Source organism: Stegodyphus dumicola, chromosome 5 (genome assembly GCF_044657685.1).
Source record: "Stegodyphus dumicola isolate Sdum_Otavi_A_Nest chromosome 5, ASM4465768v1".
Classification (NCBI taxonomy): domain Eukaryota; kingdom Metazoa; phylum Arthropoda; class Arachnida; order Araneae; family Eresidae; genus Stegodyphus; species Stegodyphus dumicola.
The window spans coordinates 143,197,866-143,220,503 of record NC_140772.1 but is presented as its reverse complement, the minus strand read 5'-3'; the positions used below and the strand labels follow the sequence as shown (position 1 = coordinate 143,220,503).

General features: G+C 32.6%; 1 pseudogene across 1 annotated transcript in view; it reads left to right on the top strand.

Annotated features, from left to right (window-relative positions):
• Window positions 1-9,213: 9,213 nt before the first annotated feature.
• LOC118179946 (uncharacterized) overlaps window positions 9,214-22,638 on the top strand; it is an 85,204-nt pseudogene continuing 71,779 nt past the window's right edge. Inside the window, exon 1 of the transcript XR_015041259.1 lies at window positions 9,214-13,201. The product of XR_015041259.1 is annotated as an uncharacterized LOC118179946 (transcript). The remainder of the gene's footprint in view (window positions 13,202-22,638) is intronic.

Genomic DNA, 22,638 nt, shown 5'->3' with positions numbered 1-22,638 from the left:
CTGTTTAATATGCAATGATTTGGAATGTAATTTCAACTGTTGCAGTTCATCATCATTAATTTGTGCATCTGCTATCAGGTCAAAATCAACAACAGGTGAATCGATGTCCTCAATCCTAGATAGGCTGTCTGCAACCACATTGTTTTGACCACTTATATGGCATAGGTTAGTAGAGAATTGTGAGATATATTGTAACTGTCTGAGTTGTCTGGGAGATGCTTTGTTATGATTCTGCTTAAAAGCAAACGCTAAGGGCTTATGATCCGTATAAATAGCAAAATCGCGGCCTTCAAGTAAATGTTTAAAGTGTTTAACGGATAAATATATACCCAAAAGCTCGCGATCGTAAGCGCTATAATTTTTCTGGGCATCATTAAGCTTTTTTGAAAAAAATGCAATAGGTTTCCATCCATTTGGTTCTTTTTGTTGAATAACTGACCCAATAGCCAAATCGGATGCATCTGTGAGAAGTGCCAGAGGGTAATCCGAATTGGGGTAGGCCATCAACGCTACTTGAGCAATATCTTGTTTACATTTTTCAAAACTTTTTCTGGTTTCATTGGTCCATAGTATTTTACGTCGATCTTTTTTTGTAGATCCTTTCAAAAGTTCATGAAGAGGAGCTTGAGTTTCTGCGGCATTTTTAATGCAATTACGATAGAAATTGATCAGTCCTAAGAAGGAACGAAGTTGGTGTATAGTTTCTGGAAACGGATATTCTGTGATAGCTTTAATTTTTTCAGGTAGAGGTTTTGAACCTTCAGCAGATATTTGATACCCCAAAAAGTCTATTACCGGTACTCCCAAAACTGATTTGCTAATATTAATTCGGAGACCATATTTATCTAAACGCTGGAAAATTGTTTTAAGATGTAAACGATGTTCTTCCTCGCAAGAAGAGGCAATCAACACATCATCCAAATATGGAAACACAAAGTCTAGGCCATAAAAAACTTCATTGATGAACCTCTGAAAGGTCGCGGGGGCATTTTTGAGACCAAACCTCATGACATTGAATTGGTAAAGACCAAAAGGTGTGATAATAGCAGTTTTTTCTTTATCTTCATCTGCTACTGGAATGTGAAAATACGCTTTAAAGAGATCAATTTTAGAAAATATAGTTTTATGAGTTAAAATATGTTGAAAATCTTGAATTCGAGGAATGGGATAACGATCAGGTACAGTTAAATCATTCAGTCTTCTGTAATCCCCACATGGGCGGAAAGAACCGTCTTTCTTTGTCACTATGTGTTGGGGACTTGCCAATTCTGAACTGGACGGACTATTGATGTTATTGTCCAGCATATATTTGAATTCTCTTTTAGCTATTTCCAACCGTTTAATGTCTAATGGTCTTGCTTTACAACTTACAGGTTGTCCTTTAGTTATAATATGATGTTTCACATTATGCTTTACAGTAGAAATAAGAAAATTTGGTTTTGTTATACTAGGATACATAGCAAATAAATCAGAATATTTACATAAGCTGCCCGTTGTATTTACAGTTTCATGAATAGAGATGGGTGCGATGTCACCATAAACTGCAAGGTTCGTCACATCATCAATTAGCCTTTTATGCTTTATATCAATAATAAATTGAACTTATTTAAAAAATCTGCACCTAATATGGGTTTACTAATTTTTGCTACAATAAATGGGAATTGAAATTCTCGGCGTAAACCAAGATCAAGAATTAAAACTTCTGTACCAAAAGTATCAATTTCTGTATTATTTGCAGCATATAATTTATAGTCACTAATAAGTTTGTGTTTAGAAGTACGAGGAATAAGGCTTACCTCTGCTCCACTGTCAACCAGAAAATGTAAACATGTTTTTTTGTCCGTGATAAATAAGCGGAATTTACGGCAATTTTCTTTATTTACAGCAGCAGAGTCTGCTGCTAATTCTACTGCTGATTTTCGTTTTCCAGGGAGCTGTTTTTCCCTGCACAGGGGGGTTTGCATCTATCAGGAAAACACTTTTCTCGAAAACGAAAGTGGAAATAACAGTACTTGCCATTAGGGTTATAACGGCTCCGAGATTTACTTCGATTATTAGATGATCGACTGCTATTTCTTGAGCGAGAACGAGAATTTCTTGTGACAGTTAGTTTTTCGAATTTATTATCCAAAGCTGCAATTTGTTGTCGTAATTCAGCAATAGCATCTGTTCCTGGAGAAACAATACTGCTGGCACAGTATAGTTCTTGTTTTGGTTGCATTTCGATGATACGATCCGCCATCAGAGCTAGTTTTTCGATATCTTCATCACTAACGATTAAAATATTGCGCACAGTATCTGGCATTTTCTGCAAAAATAGTGTTTTAAGAACTTTATCCGAAATGCCATTGGTAGCAAGATTTCGCATTTTTTGTAAAAGTTGACTAGGTTTACTGTCTCCCAAGTCTATGCCTGTTAGCAGTCTCTGTAAACGTTTATTTTCACTTTCTTTAAAAGTGTTCAAGAGACGTTCTTTAGCAGCAGTATATTTGGTTTTGCTATTGTCACTTATAATATCCCATAAACTGTCAACAAATTTTGCTTCCAATTGCGATACTAAGTAGTTGAATTTAGTTTCCTCGGCAGTTATTCCACAAATAGAAAACTGTGCTTCTACTTGATAAAAACCATATCTCTGGCTTTTCAGCCCAAAAGGGAGGTATTTTAACACTTACCCGTGCTATTTCTTCTTTAATCGCCGATTCTTCACTTTCTGACATCTTTATCAATAATTCCGAGGTCACCAAGTATGTGGTTGCTTGCTAAGTTCTTTTTATAATAATTTAAATAGCAAAATCAAAAAGCAAGAATCAATATTTTTCATATATAACATCTTTATTATTCTTTGTAGCCCTCGCTAACTCCTTACTGATTTTATGGCATGACAACCTTCTGAAACTAAACTGAAACTAAAGGTGCAGTGAAAGTAGTAGTCATTATCTAGTAGAAGTAGTTGTAGTTATTATGACCAATAATAATTGTTGCCTACAATCTATTTTCAGATACATTGTGTAAAAATATTGGATAATTGTAAAATTATTATATTAAGTTTAAGAAATACCAAAACTACTGAAATTTTTTGCGACCCCCTGCTGTAGAGGGGGGGTTGCGATCTACAGTTTAAGAAAGTCTGGTCTAAAATAACGTTACAATATTTGATTTTGTTGGAACATTGGATAACTGAGGCCACACTCAGTGCAGTTATGGCAGGTGTGCAAATTTTGGAATTTACAGAAATATCAAGTAGCAAAATTTTTGGAATTTAGGAGTGGAAAAGTTTTTAGAATTTAGGACCCACAGAGATTGCATAGCACAACAAAATGTATCTGAAGCTAGGACTCCAGTGCATGGTTATATTCTTATAAAGAGTGTATGCCTGAATGCAAAGATGCATTTTGAGTCATCATCGCTAGGTCACCAGCCTACACAGCATTGTGTGATACATCCTTCATGTAAATAAGAAATAAAATTGACAGCACTTTAGTTAAATAACCTAACTCATTCCTTGTAAGTATTATGCAAGAGTATTGTAATTGTTGAATAAGAATACAACACTTGCTTTCTGTTCATCTGAAATGGGATAGATATTCTAGCAGTTATTCCAGCAGAAGTTTGCAAGAACGGATCATTCTTTATTTAGTTACATAATCAAAATACACAAGCTATGAACATAACATATTAAACCGTAATTTACTTTTCACATTAGATAGCCAATGTTTATCAATTTTCACATAAGTCGTACTTTCCCGTAAATTTGAAAATACTCTATTGTATGCTGTTCTGTTCAAGACAAGCCTGAAATCATTTTTTTTTTTTCAAAATGCAATTGATAACTTGTTTTTTACAAAATTTTAACCTGGGAGTTATGAACAAATTTGTGGAGGGTCACCAAATTCAAAGAAATTTATTTGACAATAAAAGATATACAGAATTTGAAGAGAATTTTGGATGTTTTTTAACATTTGCCAGGAATTTTAAATTAAACATTTCCATATTTTAATTCTGATTTTATTGCTTTTCACTTGATTTATGTGTTATGTTTGATGATTTCCAAACAGCTCGAATCAAATTTCAAAGCAACTGCATACGCGCAGCTAAGATTTAGTGTTTTCGTCTATCTTAGTAATGTCTTGCATGCAATTTGTAATTGTAATACGCATCATTTATAAACTATGTTTATTTCTAATCAAATTTGTTGTCAAGTAACCGCATAACATTTCCTAAGCATTTGAAAATTCAGTAGTGTCTCAAAGGATAATAAAAACAATTTTGTTTTCGTTGCAATTTTGTTCATGATGGTTAAATGGCCCAAAAATCTCTTGTAAGAGAAATGGGATGAATGCACCAACATCAAATAAACTTATAGAAAAACTATTAATGAAAATGCAAACAAAAATGTAACCATTGGTTCTCTTTCTACTTCTAAAAAGAAAAAAAAATTAAGTAAATATCAAGAAGAGTTTATTTTATACGGTTTTACATGTTGCATTATCAGTGGAAAAAGAATATCCATTGTGTGTTAAATGCAGTGAAAACTTGGCACATGGAAAGCATGAAACCTGCGAAATTACAAATACATTTAGAAACGTCACTTTTCCCGTTTTGCCGCCGCAAACAGTAAAGTCGCCAACAACGGTACTACTGATGCCAAACGGAATATCTTCGCTGCCAATGTTTTACGCCACATTTTCGAAACTAGTTGCACCTATTTCTTATCAGATTGTTTCTTTCAATACTGACATACAACTACATAGAATTTTTACAAGATAATTAAAATTTATGCCCCAAGACCATTCGCGGTAATTAAGACAGTTACACTGGTGTGTAAAAATTAAGGACAAAGTCGAAAAATTAGCATATCAGCTGGACGAAGAGGCAGAGCGGACAGAAAGACCAATCAGGAGATTAAGTAAGGTGATGTACGGTACCACATGCACAGATATGCAGGTAGACATAATGGGGGAGTGTCTGAGTAGTTGTCGGTGTAAGATCAGTATTTCTGGCAAAGAGATTGCACGCCGTATAGCAGTTAAAATCACACCGAGTTGCTGCCTCAGCGAGAAATGGAGAACAATCAATCTGTTAGACGACATCTGGATGCTTTTACCCGAGGTCGAATCATTGGGAAGTTGGAGGAAGGCCGCAGTGTTACTGCAGAGTTCGGAATTGCTCACAGCATCGTTTCACGACTTTGGAGACAATTTCAAACTACAGGAACAGCTATCCGGGGGTTTAGTAGTGATCGTCCACGAGGAACCACACTCGCAGATGACCGGTATATTGCCTTACAGGGCAGAAGAAACAGGCGGCATACAGCGGGAGAAATCGCTAGACACACGACGCAGGCGATTGGACGACCGATATCACGTTTTACCGTGGCCAGAAGACTGCACGGTGGTGGTCTGTTTGCACGACGCCCTGTACGGTGTGTACCTCTAACGCCTGCCCATCGGAGAAGGCGTTCTCTGTGGTGCCGGGAACACCGGAATTGGAGAGACAATGAATGGGGACGAGTACTCTTTACAGATGAGAGCAGATTCAGCCTGAGTAGCGATTCTCATTGCATACTCATCTGGAGAGAGCGGGGAAGCCGCAATCATCCCTCGAACATCATTGAAAGGACAGGTATGGAGGTGGCGGTGTTCTCGTTTGGGGAGGCATCATGCTTGGTAGTCGTACAGACCTTCACATCTTTGACGCAGGTTCAGTCAATGGGACCCGTTATTGTAACGAGATTCTTCTTCCATATGTGCGTCTTTTTAGAGGCGCTATGGGTCCGCAGTTCCTTTTCATGGACGACAATGCACCATGTCATCGCACAGTAGCTGCCGAACAGCTCTTAGAGAGTGAGGATATTGAACGTATGGATTGGCCGGCACGATCTCCGGATCTCGATCCCATCGAGCATGTATGGGATTTTCTAGGCAGACGCTTGGCAGCTCGTACCTTACCACCAGTAACGATTCCGGAGCTTCGATTGGTGCTGCAAGAGGAATGGGCAGCAATGCATCAACAACTCATTGACACCCTCATTCTCAGCATGGGAAGACGCTGTGAAACCTGCCTAGCAGTCAGGGGAGATCATATCCCCTATTAAAGACCGGATGTTTCTTGCTGGACACCCATCACAGGGATGTTTCGGCCTTCAGTCGCATTGCGCTCCATGCTACTTTTTCAATAAAGCTTCTTTTTATCCCTCTGATTTCTCTTTTAGTAAGTGTTGCTTACATTACTCTTGTCCTTACGTATTGGGGATCTTACGGTATTAAATGTGTTGATTTGGAAAGCTTTTGTACAAAGTTATATTGAAAAAACCGTCTTGTCCTTAATTTTTGCACACCAGTTTAGACTGCAATCACACCACTCACTCGAAGGCAAAAATATAGAAAAGGCAAAATCAAGGGTTAAATTCATCAATTCTAATGAGAATGCAGTAGCGTAGTAAAGCACTGCGGTTTTAAATAATTTCTGAGTAAGCTATTTATACAAATTGAAATAATTCTTGCATTTAAACTTGTATTCCAAATTAAGATTTAACTTGAAATTAATGTAGATAATTACTGAGAGAATTAGATTTTTGTAGCGTAGTTTACGTGAGATGAGATCACGTGGTGTTACGTGATACGAACCGGCAAATCAGGATGTTGAACCATGAAAACATAGTAAATTCTTAATGTCTTTTTAATAATTTATTATCTTTATTGGCTTTTTACAAAATTTTAAAAGATATTAAAATGTTTGTGCCTTCAAAATAAAAAATTCTTAGAATTAACAGTTGTTAACATTTTTTATGTGTATATTGTATGTTGTCGTCAACAAAGTCTGCTTGGCGAGATTTGCGCCAGTGAAACTGAAAAGTACCTCAAACGAAACATAAAGACTAAATAAATAAATCTGAAGAATTTTTTTAAGGAATGAGCCGAGAGCATGAAAAATTAAAATGTGTTTTTGAAAAAAATATACAACAGTTCCTGAGAAGGATTTACAGGCATCCTTAAAAGTTTCGTATTTAATTGCAAAAAATTGAAAACCTCATACAATTTCAGAATCGCTCATTCTTCCTTCAGCAATTAAAATGACATCATTTATGCATGCAGAAAAATATAGTAACGATTTAAAAACAATAGCATTAAAAAAGATACTGTTTCTCACCAAATTTTTGTCATAGACACTATAGAATACAAAATTCAGTCTTTACTATAAAACTTGAAACTACGGACATTACTAAAATGTTTCAATTTATCGTTTATGTGAGAAATGTTTTTGAAAACGACGCAGTAGAATATTTTTTATGTTGTAATATTTGGGAAGAAAAAGCAACTGGAGAGAAAATATTTGAAATTATTAACAGACATTTTGAAACAATGTTACCTAGACACACTGTGTCGCAGTTTGTACTAATGTAAGCTTTTAAAACTAAGACAATACTTTGGCAAGGAGAATTGAACAACAAAAGAACAAAAAAAAAAAAAAAAAAAAAAAAACATGCTTCTCACAATTTACTAAAGAAAATAATACAGATTTCTTGTTTAAAACGACATATGATAAAATTGACAGAAAGTTTTTTGAAAAATTTCCAAATAAGGAATTAGGTTGGATGTGTGACCCATTTTGCCTTTGGTGTTTTCAATTCCAATGTATCTCTAAATGAAAAAGAACAACTAATTGATATTTTAAGTGACGGAATACTGTGTGTTAAGTCTCTAACTTACCAAAAATTTTAGTTGATTGGAAACTAATATGCCGATTTAAAAGGAATGAAAGTAAATTATTACGTTTCTTACATAAAATTGTACAGTAAACCTTTAGCTTCTATTTAAAACTTCTAAAATGCTTATGTTACATTTTTCTGTTATATAAGCATTGAAAGTGGATTTCTCACTGAAATAGAAATAATTTTGCTATTGAATTAACATGGAGAACTTTTTTATTGAAATATTTTTTCTCTGTGACATTAGTTGCATCTACTACAAAATAAAAATTAAAGAACTGTTTTTAAAACATTTTGAATTCGTTGTCATATTGATCTATGAAGCACTAGATTAGTGGGTTTTTATTACATTATTGACAAATATAGTTTTTAAACAATCAAAAAATTTAAAGCGGAGATAATTACTTGTCAAACATGAATGTGTTTTCAAAGAGGAAATAAATAATAAGTGACAAAAGAAAATTCAGTCAGAAAATTCACATCTCTAACAAAGTAATTTGCTTTAATTTAATCTTTATAATACAATATATTTTAAAATAATAAGGCAAAATCCAATGTGAAAGGTTATGCGAAGATTACGATAGTACCTAGAGTATTCAGCATTTCGTATAATCCTATAACCAGATAATAATAATATTAAAATAAATTTTATCTGAATGAAGTTTTCTTATTACAGAAACAGCAAAATTATGCAATTACATAAACGAATACACTTTCAGACAATATACTTAATATTGTTTACAAGCGCAAGCCAAAGTTCTGTTTATGTTACATCTCGCCCTTCAGCGCATGCTCAAGAATTACCATCCAGGCGAAACTAGCCGATTTGTCCATGACGTCAAAAATTCGAAAAGTGGGGTAGGGTTTGGAAATACGCGAAACGGAGAGCGAAGCGATAAGACGTCTATCTCGAACGCTGTCCCACCTCGGAATAATAGCTTATTATGGTACACCAGGCTGTGGTTGTCCTCTAAGAAGTTCGGTTTGAGATATAGTCACTTTTTCAGAAGTAAGGTAAAATATTTCAACAGTGACCGAGTGTTTTAAGAACAAATGTTTTACGCAAGATGTTTTAAAATAGTTATTTTCTACAAACAAGAAGGTCTTTTCTAACCTCATTGTTTTCTACTATGCAGTTCCACATCCTTCCGTGGCACTGCCGTATACATTTCTTTCGCACCTAAGCTTGAGATTATTCAAGGTCCGTAGAAAGAAAAGGTTAGCTCACTTGGGGTAAACAAACGAAAATATGTTCTCGCCGTCTATTGGCTGTGACGTCACTGAAGTTCTCTCTCCTCAGATCAACAGAGATTTCCGCATTAAGCTGAACGTAAGCTTATGATCGACTGTGGAAACTCATTAGTTCTTTTTTTTTTTCGTTCTCAAATATAATTAAATTTATATAGTATAATGGTTGGTACACACTGCGCGATTGCATTATGCACCAATAATGCAGGCAAAATAAAAAATAATCAGCAAAATGTATCATTTCATAGGTATAGAAACTTATAGTGTGTTTTGATTTGATTTAATGTTTAAATAGTGGTGATATAAGTTCATTTTGAATTTTCGGGTTACTTAAATTAATTGATTCATTAATATATGTAGAACTTTTATGCATTGTATTAGGTATATTTAAATGCCAGCGGTCTTCAATATTGTTGTGAATTGTGACAAATGCATATAAATATAAAGCATTACTCATCAAGTAACAACATTTTTACTACTGAAGCAACTCCCAGCTATGGCTGCATAATGTTGAACAGAAATGTTTAGTGATACATATATCTCCATGGAAGCCATGACCAGGGTCTGAAGTGGCAGACCAGACAGCAGCTAATGAATTATTTAAAAAAAAGTTACATGGGCATGCAAGTCCTAGTTTTTATGCATATCATTTTAGATTTTACGATCAGAGTTTTTATGGAGGTAAAAAGCATCAAAACATGTCATATACTGCAAGGAATACAGTATTACATAGCATATAATTATATAATATCACATACACTTTCAGTAATCCAATGTAAACAAAAATACCATAAGCTTAGAAATGCATAATAAAGAAAACACTATATCATGAATAACAGGGAAATTTAAATCTATGTTAGCTTATTACAATTTGACTAGATCACAAGTTAATGCAACTAATTAATGCGACTAGTTAATGCGATACTAAAGATACAGTATCGCATTGATTGAAATTACACTGGTTATAAATGCATCTATGGCTAAAATCAAAATTCACAAAATACAGCGAGTTCAAGGGTGTGTAAGTACAAATCTATTAAAGATACATAGTTTTAGTAATCTGCATGTTTTTCCCCGGTGCATACAAGGGTGTCCATCGAGGGAATGGAGGCCTTTGTGTATTCCTTTTTAAGAGAAATTGCCTTTTATCCCTATAACACATGAAGAAAAACATGAAAACTCAAATGCAGCCAGCCCATTCATCAGGATATGAACCTGGGTTGACCTACCAGTGTTAGCAAGTTAAATGCTGGGCCACAGTGGGCATTGGTGAGATGTTGCACATACTTACAAATACAGTATATGTAATAACACTCCATACATAAAATACCGTATGTACGATTATGTACAATAAATACTAAAGATACAGTATCGCATATATCTGATACAATTCCTTCAGTACTCTTATGTGCAAGCATGTTATATTATGCATTGCTTGTAAGTGCAAATAGCATTAATATATAGCATTACTATATATGTACAAACAGCAATATACTAATGCAATTTGTAATATTATAAATACCATTATTATATGTACAGAAACTTTACACTTGAGTTTGAATATATTAAATGCAAGTGATGCTATGTACATAAATGCACTGAGTGTTTAAAAAAAGTAATTGTAATCATTGTGTACCATTAGTATAGTATCAGGTAGTCATAATTCTTTGTGTTACCTTTCTCATTTTATAATAATCAAAGTACACAGTAACATGTAGACTATGTAGCTATACTTGAGTGTTGTTAAACTGAATGTAAATAAAAATATGTAGAGTAGAGATAGATATAAATAATATTACATAAAATACACACAGTACCAAATATGCTTAAATAGTTTTAAATAATGTGTATGTAACTCACTGCATTAACTAACTTTTGTTACACATGGAAAAACTGCCATGCAACCAGCCCATTCTCCAGGAATTGAAGTCAAACCACCAGTGTTCAGCTGATGGGCCTCTTCAATTACTTAGAATTTGAGCCTATTGTACTGTTGATAAGGTACATACCAGAAATAAAATATGACTGATACACGGGATACATGTAAGTAATAAGAAGGACTAACAACATTGCAGAGTACAGACAACAACATATTAGAAGTCCACAATTCAGTTGGCAAGCAAATTAAGTTGTATTATTATGCTTAAACTGTTAATAAGGTACATACCAGAATTAAAATATCAGTAATACACAGGATACATTAAGTAATAAGAAGGACTAAATGTATAATTTAAGAATATAGAAAAGTTTAAAAAACAAATATGCCAAAATTCTTGTAAAATATAAAATTTCATTTTCCATCTGTATTTATACTTTGTGATGATTTGTATTATGAATGAATAATGTAACTTAAGCAAATATTTTATTTATTATAGTTTTAAAATATGCATTCCTTGACTATACAGTGCATCATGATATATTTCATTTATAAAATTAAGATCCATATTTACTAAGATTTTGTTGAATGTAGTGTTTAAAATTTAGTACCAATTTTGACTTTTGCATTTAATTATATAAATTTACCAGCAAAATGTGCAAAATATATTTGTTGGTATCTACAAATGTTATCATTATGTCTGTGGTGATATTGTATACAGGTCATCATACTAAATAAACATCCACCCTTTTTCCATGTGTTCACAGAAAGTACAATGACAGTCAAATGATGTTAATATAAATTGCATAATGTTTTAATGAGTGCATTTATCTGTGTATGAATAATATTTGTCCCCAACTAAACTGATAAACTCTAATTTTTCTTATTCATAAAATGGATAAACTGAATATGTTAAATGAAATGTAATATTTAAGTTATTATATAAAAAATTTCTTTTTTAATACCAAAACAAACACATACAGCATTTAGTCCTATTAATATCTAGGATTTACTTCCCTGAAATAAAAAATGAGGATAACAATTCAGAAAATGACTACACGCTTCATTTCATTATTATTTTTATACATTAAATAATACATACGTGAAATAAATATAGAAACCTAAAAGATAAAATTCTAAATATACAGTATTAATAACAAAAAAATAATAGAGGATATGCAAATATTCTTTTAATATCTTTTACTTATATTTTTAATATAAAAAGTTAACATCTTCTATCTGAATACTTTTGGAAAATTTTATTTTTTATGCTTGCTAAAAAGTAAAATTCAAAGGATTAAATGTAGTCTCAATTTTTATATAGAATTACATAATGCAGCTGCTGAATTTAAAAGTATGCTGATTAAGTATTACACTTCCTTTCAGTTATAGCTTGAATAGTTCATTTGTCCATGTTTCTTGTTGCTGCTTTACATCAAGAAATTACAAACATGCTTTAGAATCTAGTGACTTATAATTTTTTGCAATTTCTTTTTTATCTATTAAAATTAATCATATATTACAGGAAAAGCTTATGCGAGTTAATCTGAAAAAAAAAAAAAAAAAAAAAAATCCACAAGTAAACTAAGATTTCTAAATAAAACAAGTACTGCAGAAACAAATGGACCCAAAGTAGGCTTTAGCAAATTAAAATAAATTTAAATTTCAGCCAAATTAGATTCCAAACATTAGGGTCAAGTTTGTACAGCTTTATAGAATAAATGTTCTTAATTTGAACTTTTTCTATTGCAACATTTAAACATCACTACGTATTTTCCAGTTCTTGTGAAATGTGGGTTTTCAGTCTGTTGAAGCTAAAATGAGTAACGGTATAAACAGCTGAACCTTGAATAGCAAATTCTGTAAGTTTGAAAGACTTTCGGTGAAACAATAAATGATGAGAGAACTTTTCGTAATTAAGACTTATTCTACACAGTAAAGAATATTTTAGGTAGTTAAGTTTCGACTCCAAATATTCGAATTTTTACTTTTCCGATGAAAAACAGAAAATATTTTCAAAAGTAAATACGAAACTACTATTAGGAGATGCTACAGTGAACTTCAGTGACGTCACAGCCGAACGAGTCGCTGGCTTTTCGTTTGTTTACTCCAAGTGAGCTAACCTTTTCTTTCTACGGACCTTGGAGATTATTAGCCCTGCGGTAGAAAAAATTAGCGGGTGCAAAACAAGAGCTGAGTCTTTTTTTTGAGTGGTTTCGCCATCCCTGCTGTAATAAGTTTAGACCTGCAAAATTATTTATAAAGATATGGCTACTGTTTTGAGCAGTGATGATTTATTGCAGGCCGTCAATAATTACATAAAAACTAACAAAATAATGATATTTAGCAAGTCGTATTGCATTAAGGTAAGACTGTTACTTTAAATATGGTTTTTCAGTTTTTAGACTGGTTATCGTATTTTATAAAATGTATGGATCACTTTTTTTTGTAGTCCATTTTGTGTCTTTTTTTTTTTTTTTTTTTTTTTTCAGTAATTATTTTAACACCTTGCGTATTTCAATGAATATAAAGGGACATAACAAGTCACCCGATTTGTTTCCTAGATTTAGCATAAGAAAATTCTGAACTTTTATATATTTTGTACCAAATACGTGAAATTATAATTAACAATTTAAAATCGAATCCACTTTTCGCACAAACGGGCACAAAGGCCTGTTTTAAGCACACTAGCAAACACAAGATGATATGAAATTTAAGAAGCAAGCATTCACATTTTCACTTTGGTAGTGTACCAATCTGGATTTCATTTGTTTTGATAAAAAAACAATATACATATATATATATATTTCTTACCCGTAGTATGTATATGTTAAAGTTTTCCATAAATTACTACTTTTAGTCCATTAGCTATCATTCTGTGTTGTCAGTACATTAATTTTTAATTTTTTAACATTTAAATGATGATCAAAATTTCTTTAATGGAAAAAGCATATTTGGGATGTGGGGTATATATTCAGGTAATTTTTGCTATACTCAAATTGTTTTACCAAAACAGTCTATTCTAAGAGGTGAGAATGATATTGATATTATCCACACAAACTGTATTTGGATCAGAAGAAATGATCTAGAATCCTTTCAAGGTGCTAATTTGTTACAATCTATACAAAATGAAACAATGACAAGATGCTGTTTACTATGCAGCTAATGACTATTTCAAAAGTAATTCCTATCATGGCTCTCTGGATTCTTTTGCAAATATGAACTGTCATGGCAAAAGTTGATAGGCATATGTACATATAGTGCTCTGTCAATGCTTGGATTCGTACAGATGATAAGAGAAAAAAACTGTGTGTTACAGCTATTCTCTGTGTTACATACCATAAAGCCTTGGCAGCTAAAACACTTCCAAACGAACTCAATGATGTCTTAAAAATATGCGCCAAAATTGTCAATCCTATTAAAAAGAGTGCTTTAAATACATGACATTTTATGGCCATTTGTGAAGATTTGAGAACACTTTATGAAATAAAACACTTTTATTTCTTATAGAAGTATGCTGGCTCTCAAAAGGAAGTACAGTACAAAGTCTTTAATCCGGAATGATCTATAATCCAGACCTCAAAGCTGCAAACTTTCTGCACATGCGTAGCCTTTAGGTAATAAATTAAACATAATAACAATAAATTTCAAAGAATACCATGTACACAGATTTCTGTTTAAATTGAAAAAAAATCTACGAATTGCACTATCATGGTAGCGAAGGAATCTACGAATGTACGCACACCTCACTTTAATAAATTAACATAGAAATAAATTTCAAGAATACCATGTACACAGCGTTCTGTTTCAACTTTAAAAAACATCTACAAATTGCACAATCTCAGCATTGCGCACTAATCAACAAAATAAATTTAAATAAACTAAAATTAATTTCAAAAAATTAAAAAAAAACAACAACAATAACCACAGAAATTCGTACTAAAAAAAAAAAAACAATGGACAGAACATTCTACAAAATAAGAACAAGAATAAAATAAAATGCACTTACCATGAATGAATGCACTACTTCTTCGAACAGCAGAAATACCAATTTCAAACACCACCAAATTTCACCACAAATTTGTTAAAAGCATCTTCTTCCATTTCAGAACAACGATGGCAAAATATATAAACCAACACATTAAAATCAAAATCACATTTCCGATTATAAGTAGGCAACGTAGCTTTAACATGCCGCCACGTAATCTCTTTTGTATTTATGTGACAGCCAAACTCGCTATCCACAAAACTGACGCTATGTTTCACAAAAAAATGTTCAAAACCTTCTTCTCTTAAATATTTGTAGAATTTCCAGCCACTCAAAAAATAGTTGTACCTGGCCACGCGACTAAAATTTTGCTATCATAAATAATTTAAAACCACACACCTCACAAACCAACTACAGTCAAAAGTTGTTAATTTGGACACCCATAATCTGGAATGATCTATAATCCGGACCTCAAAGCTAAAATCTTTCTGTGCACGCGCTGCGTTGACACAGGCGCATAGGCGTTTACACGTGCGCGTAAAACCTTTACGACTGCGCATATGCGTGTACGCAAGCGCAGAATACGTTTTCGCGTGCACGTTCAATGTATAACGAACGGTATAAGCTAAAATTATCTAATTATCTATTTCAGTTAAGGTTGATGATCACGTTGTTCCTTAATCTTCGAATTGGATGCGGCTTATTATTTTTTGCAAACTATAAGAGCAATTTTGTAAAAGTAAACTTGAACTTTCGATTATGTCAGATAGAATTTCCGATGCTGGAGCTCCCAAAGGATCTACAAAACGAAAGTGTGTTTTGATGTCCGTCAAACAAAAAGTGGAATTGCTGCAAAAAATGGATAAAGACATGAAGAAGGTGACAGAGAGGTTAGTGAAAACGAAAAAATTTCGATTGACATGTTAGTCGGTATTCTCGGCACAGCAATTACGGGACTTGAACAGCGGAACTTTGTAACTGAACAAGAAATTATGTCTGTTTATAGAATTAAAGAGAAAGTATTATCACATAAAACGAAGCAACTTAAACAACTTACATTGAAAGAAATGTTTAATAAAGTAAACAAATAAATATTAAGCTCTTTTTTTTTTTTTTTTTTTTTTTTTTTTTTTTTTTTTTTGTAAATTTTGATACCCATAAGATCATAATTGTTCTTTATTTCATAAATTACAGTTTCATAATTTTAATTTTAGAATTTCTGCATGCCATCTTACGAGATTTAAACTGATGATCTATAATCCAGAAAGATCGATAATCCGGAATCGCCGAAGTCCCGACGAGTCCGGATTAACGACTTTTGACTGTAGTAACTAAAACCACTTACAGTAAAATCCAACTTTCCACGTAAAAAACATTGCCATAGAAACTAACATCGCCCCCCAAACCATCATAGAACATGCAATTGCGCCCAAAACTGGTGCACAAAACATATCGCCGTATTTGGTGACCTGCAGGCGCATATAAATGTAGTACCTCAATTTTATTTAGCTTATATATATTGTGATTAAACTTACATATTGGCAATTTCTGATGAATATTATTTTCTCTTTCAAAATTAAAACAATAGACTGCCTGCTACATATTTGAAAAATGCATTTTATTTTGGTTCTTTCTTCATAAACTGAAATTAAATTACTGAAGTTATCAGACCAGCAGTTTGAAGTTACAAAATTTATGATTTTTTTATTGAGATTTTGGGGACTTCAGCTGTTTGAATAACTATAGTTTTTTTATACTTACGGAAAATCTCGTCAACCATTTTTGCTTATTAAAGAAAAGACGCCAAATTATGCGATTTTTTGCCAAAAATGGAAAAGTCTTCTTCAAACACGATGGGTTTGCTGTAACCTTGATTACATGTGTTAGTTATTATTCTTGAGTGAAGACTCCTTTTCCCCCCTTTTGTCATACATTTTTGAAAAAAAAAAAAGATTTAAATTTGGGACCTGCCTACTACAGAAGAGCATGCTCTTGAATAGTGAAAAAAAGTATCGCCAGACTTGTGTTTTCTCACGAAAATTAAAACCCAGTGAAAATAATTGCTTTTACTACAGTCTCCTTAATAAAAAACAATCGAAATTTTTAATGAAATATAAATAAATGATAATATAATAAATTTGAAAGAAAAATAAGAATAGAATGTTTTTCTTGTATTTAGTAAATGTTTTTTTTTTTTTTTTTTTGGTTTGGCACGATTGGCACCATCTCTTGTGGTCGACGGGATTTTCCGTAAGTACCGTTTTTATGTATGCAATGTATAAAAACTACAGTTAGTTATTATAGATAAATCAGTATCATCATTTCTAGTAATAAGATAGCTTATAGAATATATGTGAAAAATCCAATATTTCACTTTTGCATAATATAACGGGTATTTCATATTGAATGGAACAAAAAGAATAGCATAGCACAAATTCTGTAATTGATTTATTAAACCGAAACAAATTAAAGTTAATTTTTGGAGTATGGTAACTTGGCAATTTTTTGGTGAAAATTTGGCGACCAACCCTGCTACAGCAACCTACTAGTTTTTTTTTGGATGGGATTTTGTTTTCACGAAGTAAAGGCATGTTTTTTTTTTTTTTACTCAACTTTTTTTCCAACAATCTGCTAGCCGAATTATGCTTATGCTAGAACTTTTATGGAACAAAAGTGCTTAATCATGACAAAGATTAGGTGAAATTGAGAGAAAGTGCAGAATCGCCCACTGCTTGCCACGTTTTTAAGAATTGCACATACACTGTATCTTCCATGTACACATCGACCTGTTTTCACTTAAAAAAAACATCCCAAAATTGCACAAAAATGGCATTGCGCACACTCTTGACTTTATCCATGTACACTGCTAAAGTCCTAGCTAGTAACCTTTATCGCCTTACGAAAATGTCGCCAAACTACCTGTTACCATATTCCAAAGATTAGTGCAAATTAATTCTGAAACTACATTTATACATGTTTTATCTGGCAACAGCAGAAAATCTCCTGGTTACAAAATCACCACTAGAGGCACTATTAATCAAAATGGTTGTCAAATCAAAATTTTTCGCAATCCATGCAGGAAAAAGCATATTGTGTTTCGGAATATGCTAATTCATCATTATTAATTGTTGTTCGAAGACATTTTCTTACAAAATTTGGCATCATCATAATCTCTAACGGTGGGTAAAGCAGTTTCGGGACATGGGCTGTTTGTGTAAAACCAGCCCAGGACAAACAGCAGCTAAAACTGAAGTGGTTGAAAAAAGTTTGTGAAATGTTTTTGCGAAGTTTCACAAATTCAACATGTCATGCACGTTCTGAATTCGGTGTACCTCTTGTAATGGTGTAGTGTCTATAATGGAAATGTCTGCAATTCCAGCCATACATCTTTCAGATTAGGCAGGCCTTCAAACCTTCTGACAAACCAATGTGTAAACTTTCTGTGTGAATTTAATATGAGCTGGTTTCACAAACAGACATGTGTTTATGGATGAAGCCACTTGTCACTTTTCTGACAAAGTTAATCACCATAATTTATGATTTTGGGGCACGCAAAATCCACATGGTATAATGGAACATGAGTGTGATTCACCAAAGGGGAATGTTTTTTTTTGTGACATTTCCAATGGTTGGATTTTTAGTACTTTTTTCTTCCAGGAAAAATTGATTAATGGGTGCATTTACTAAGATCCACCATTAGAGTGGTTGTTCCCTCAGTTGGAGAAACTTTTTCGTAGCTTCATTCTGCAGCAAGATATTGCTCCATTTCATTTGCATAAAAAACATATGCCAGTATCTGAATGATGGTCTACCCCCTTTTGCTGGATCAAACAATATGCCATGGATCTGTTGACCACCGAGATCCCAAGATCTAAGCCAGTTTGATTTTTTCCTGTGGGATTTTATTAAAGATAAAGTGTTCATTCCTCCATTTTTCCAGGACTTACAGCCACTGAAGCAGCAGATAACTAAAGTGCTTTAAACATTAACAAAGCCTATTCTGTTATGATTGGGGCAAGAACTGGAATACTGCATAGATATTTGCCGTATCACCAGAGGTCCACACATAGAACATCTATAGAAACTTTGATAAATATAGTTTGACCTTAAATTTTATTTATCAAAATTAAGTAATTACAGAAGTAGAGTAGACTTTAAATGTGTCCCTTGTATTATGGCGAAATTGTTGTTTGATTTATCACCAAGTTGCTGTTTCATTTATGGTAGCCTGAGTTGTCGAATGTTATGGAAACCCATTGTGACGTAATCGGGTGCATGATTCTGGGAAATTATGGATCATGGGATGTTTCGTAAGCGTTTTTGTGGTGTGTGTTGGTTTGATTCTTTTGGACGGTAGAATGGCCGAATGTAGTAAGATTGATTTGAAATTTCTGTACGATTTGGAGCGAAAGGGGAAAAGAGCTTTATTTGACTGGTGTGTAAATGAAGGTTTACTTAGTAGCCATTATAAGTGTCCTATATGTAGGAAGGATATGCGTCTAGTCGAACGTAAAAACCGTTTAGATGGATTTGAATGGGTTTGTAGGAAGAAAGGTTCAGATGGTCACTATGTGAAGTGTTGAATCAGAAAGAGTACCTGGTTTGAAAAAAGTCATTTGAGTATGATTGATATTTTGATTTTTACGTCGCTCTGGGTGTATGAAGCGAACTCAAAAATCATGGTAAGTGAATATTTACTTTTGGTAGTGCTTAAATGTATAACATGTTTTTCCTTTTTAATGTTATTTTGTTGTTTGGTTTAAAATGTATTTTATTACAGCTTTCACAGGTATGGTTTCTTTTTGTACCATTCAACATGAAACACTCTGTATATTTACAGGTGATAAACTGCTTCTGTATCATATTGTATGTAAAAATAATTATAAATTATCACATTTGAAATAATAAATTCTACACACAGAAATACCCTTTTTGTTTGTTATGACAAGTAGATATTGATACATAAATTTTATACAAATTACCAATTAGGATATCATATTAGTATCTATAAACGGATAGTGGTCCATAGTAATAATCCATATATTACATACAGAATATTGACTAATAATAGTGAAATTTTTTTTTTTGTATCCGAAACATCTTTTTGCTTATTGTATGATTTAAAGGTAAGTTTTGATAATTTTATTCAGATACAAATAAAGCACTGCATATCAAAATGTTAAATTATTGAGGGCAGCAAAATTGGTTTTGCACTTGAGCAATCAGCAGCTCAAATATTTGTAATATTTGATAATATGTATGGCAATATTATACAGTAAAATTAGAAATTATGTGGGATTACACAAATGGCATTAAATATTTCAGATTAGATGCAGTATTCTTAATTTAATACAAAAGTATGAGAAGAAATAATTTAATCATTCAGCAGACAATATGAAGTTCATAGCTTTTATTTAATTATTTATTTTTATCCAGTTGTTTATTAATCTTTAAAAAAAAAAAAAAAAAAACTAAAAATAGCAAAATAGAAGGTAAACCTAGTATATACCCAATTCAGAGGTAGTGATTGGATTTCTTTCCTGCTGATCAATCAACTCCTCTGGTTTTATCATTAGCCTGCAGTTTGGGTAGAATATTTGGTTTAAGGAAAAATTCCCAAGTTTAATATTAAAAGTAAACTTTTAATAAAAAAAATTATTTAACTCTCACTTGTAGGTATGTTCTCTTATATTCTTGACTTGTTATTTCTTCAATGTAGTTAATTCTAACTGGCACACTTATCTTCAGATATGAATGTTGTATCATTTTCAAATTTAATTTAAACAAAATTTTGAAATGCAGACTTCTCTGAATTCAGTTAACAGTGATTAGAAATTGGACTGTGTTAAAAAATGATCATTGGTTGCTTCAGGAGCTATGAAACTTCCGAATCGTGTGATATTTTGAAAACTACTTGAAATCATCTTTGTCAATTCTGACTAGTACTGTTTGATTTGAAGTGCTTCAACTGAATATGGAAACTCGATCATTTTACAGAATGATCTTAGCCATTGTATCTAATGAACATTATATTTATGATTTCTCGAGTTTCAGTTGAATAAGGCCTTAAATCTAAGTTATGTAAAATAAGTGTTTTATTAAAAATCAAATACAAAAAAATAAACAGTCCATAATAATGTACTGTAGTGCACTGGTATGCAAATAAAATTAAAGATCTCTGTGCAATTTTTGAAAATGATTTGTTGGCAAGAAAAGATTTCTTTTGGGCTACAACATTTGGCTCTTTATTGCACATAATAAGATAGTGTTTTTTCTTTTTAACTTCCTTGTATGAAGTAAAGGAAGTACTGTAATTGTGAAAAATTTCGAGTATCATATCTTAATGAAAATAGCTTATTTTGACCGCACTCAAATCCATTTGAAAGATTTTTTCCAATGATATCTGTACATATGGACAGAGTAAAGGACTTTTTCCCAAAACAGATTGTAAAATATATTTCAAATGGATTCAGACGAGATTTTTTCGTGATGTCTGTACGTACGTATTTTGTGTAGCTAAAAAATTAATACCCATAGCTGAAATTTTTATATGGGACTGTTATAACATGCAGTTGTGCAGCTTCCTTTTTTGTTGCAATTGGTCGCATCAAACACATATACATCGTATATATATATTCCCACCCTGTTGCCCGGCTTGATGAGCTCAGTATTTTTATTTGAATATGATGGTAAATTATGCATTTTTTTGCTTTAAAAGTGGTTGAATTATGTTGTATAGTACAAAGTCTATACTATACAACATAATTCAATTATGTTGTATAGTACGTAGTTAGGCTATCAGAAAGCCTAACTACGTTCATTCAACCTTTAGCACATATTCACAATACTTTGCTCTTTTTACAGTCATAACAATAAGTTAAAATTTTGACATTACTATAACATTTTCACTTTTAACATATCACAGTACTTCTTAACTTTTAAGATAACAGTTCACATTGTACATAAGGACATATTAACATGCCGTTAATTTTATGCATTTTAAAACATACATTAGTAACACAATGTTTGTTAACTTCTATTTCTTCCAAGCAAGTGCTAATTCTTTTCCATTTAAATACTACATTTCAAAAGTCCTTTAGAATAAAATTTCTTTTCTTGACGGAATCTTTTAAATAAAATTTTATAAAATAATTTTACAATTTTCTTAAGGTACCTTTCTCAAAGATTACCAAAGCTTTTACAATATTCAAGTATTTACACATTCCTATTATAGAATAATTTTAGTTTTACTCGCGAGTGATTGATAAACATAGTAACAAAATAGGTAAAACTCATTTCTCGCCTTTTTGGCGATAAAGCTGGGCCTCACATGAGGTAAAACTTCTTAAATTCTGCCACTTGCAGTAAGAACGAAAAATTAACGTAAAGTTTCAATGTAACATAAAGTTTTACTTATCTTTGTGATATTCTGACATCCGTTTCGCCTTCCAGTCCTGGAAAGTGGTGAAGACTACAGTCTGGTTTATCCTGCGTCTTGTGCGGGTTCGCCCTTCCTCAGTGAGCTTTCTTTTTTTTCCTGTTTGATGACCCTTGAAGAACTTTTTAACATCTGATTGTACTCCCGGACGCTTGATGGCAGCTGTTCTTGGTGGAATCGGGACAACTTTCTCCAGTTGTTGCCTGGATCTAGTTCCTGGCTGTTCAAACGTTTGTTGCTTCCTTGCATCTGCAGCTGATTTTCCCGGGTCGATTCGTCGACATTTGCTGCGTAGACTCCTATCCAATGGGTACATCTTTCTTTTTGGAGCCGTGTTATGGTTGCTGCCATTTCTCCTGGCTCTCTTTGCATTAGTA